Raw genomic sequence first — 1,572 nt, 5'->3', positions numbered from 1 at the left:
GCGGAAAACAGATATGAAACTCTTAATACTTCCAACACCCTAGCTGTTCTATTCATACAAAACCAAATCAATGCTGTTCAAACAAACATATAGACGCACCTTCGTTTCCCAGTTTGTCTTTCCCTTAGTACTATCTAACATTTTATAAGCCCTATAATGGTATTCTAGTATCGTCCATATGCAGAAGTTTCAGCCAGTAGCAAATACAGTTCACAACAGCCTGAGTTTATATATACTGGATAACGATTTGTTTCCCCCCCATAAACAAGATCATTCGCCGTTCGCATATCTACCCCTAAAAACTTCTTCAAAGCGAACAGATGGACTGATTCACAATGACAAACAGCATTATCTAACCCCAATAACTCAGATCCATATTGTCAGTACTATTGGTTGTATTTGGCAGTCAAAAAGCCGTTCATGAATAAACCAGGAATGAATTGTTGTTAAACTTATTTTTCATTACACAGATCAAAGCACTTTGCTTTACTTTAAGTTCCTTGCAAGCAGCAGTAAAACTTAGTAAACGTGTTGAGAAAAAAACTCAGTCCAAAATACTTAGGCCTATATAGAGATTAACAACAGGCATAGCAACACCATCCTCGTAAAACCAGTGTTCTCTCATATCCACCTTTCCGAAATACTATAACGTATAGCTTTTAGACATTTACTTTTAATAGAGAGAGAGAGAGAGAGAGAGAGAGAGAGAGAGAGAGAGAGAGAGACAGAGAGAGAGAGAGAGAGAGAGAGAGACAGAGAGAGAGAGAGAGCACTAAAACTGAAGACGAAACGAATACAGTTGTGGAATAAGCACTGCTACCTTTTTTTAACAGTCAAGCCCGGCGCTGGGCAGGAAAAAAAAAGAAGAAAAAAAGAAAAAAGAAGAACGAAAGAAGAACACAAAAATGAAAAAAACAAAAACAAAAAATAACAACCCCACTATGATAAGAAGATAAAGTCATGCACGGGTCATATTCCATACAGAGAGAGACTGAGACAGGTATAAACAGAGACAGAGACTTGCACAGACAAACACAGATACAGCGTCACATCGAGACGTACAGACATGTACAAATCCACAGCACAGTGTTTGATTTCTGGCACCAATATAGTTGACCCAAGGCTGTCTCACTGTCTTCATAACCCTGTCAAACCAGCCACCCATTTTGTTCTGTCTTTCCTGACACTAGAACTGCACAGGTACCCACCTTAAAAATAAATGAATGATGATCGAATTAAAAGCCTTTTTCGGTCATAGGGGCAGTGACTTCTATTTCACTGTGTCTAGTGCTTGGGTTAGGAAGGTATGGACAGGACTCTCCTTTTGCCTTTTGTTGTTATTATCTTCGCCAAGTCTGGTATCCCTTCAACCTGTGAAGTGCAGTGAGGAAAACCGGAGAAGATCGAGTACCTTTCTCGAGGACTCACAACAGCATGCCGAAAGGCCTCAACCCCGTCAGTGATGAACACTAGATCAAACGCCACGGCGCCCCCAACAGTCGGCAAGGACACACACACACACACACACACAGAACCATTTGGCTCAGTGAAGAGAACGCACGCGAGCACGAA

At 40.9% G+C, this 1,572-nt stretch overlaps 1 protein-coding gene across 3 annotated transcripts in view; it reads left to right on the top strand.

Moving 5' to 3' along the window:
- The first annotated feature begins 1,225 nt into the window (after positions 1-1,225).
- Positions 1,226-1,572, top strand: part of LOC143275345 (monocarboxylate transporter 12-like) — a 29,831-nt gene continuing 29,484 nt past the window's right edge. For 2 of the 3 annotated variants that reach the window (XM_076579381.1, XM_076579380.1), the window contains exon 1: positions 1,228-1,572. This exon is cut by the window's right edge and continues 382 nt beyond it. The gene's annotated coding sequence lies outside the window, so the exon portion shown is untranslated. The other variant, XM_076579379.1, reaches the window with a different exon arrangement.

This window comes from Babylonia areolata, chromosome 30, assembly GCF_041734735.1.
Source record: "Babylonia areolata isolate BAREFJ2019XMU chromosome 30, ASM4173473v1, whole genome shotgun sequence".
Taxonomy (NCBI): Eukaryota; Metazoa; Mollusca; class Gastropoda; order Neogastropoda; family Buccinidae; genus Babylonia; species Babylonia areolata.
The sequence above is the reverse complement of the archived record's forward strand: the minus strand, read 5'-3'. Positions and strand labels throughout refer to the sequence as shown.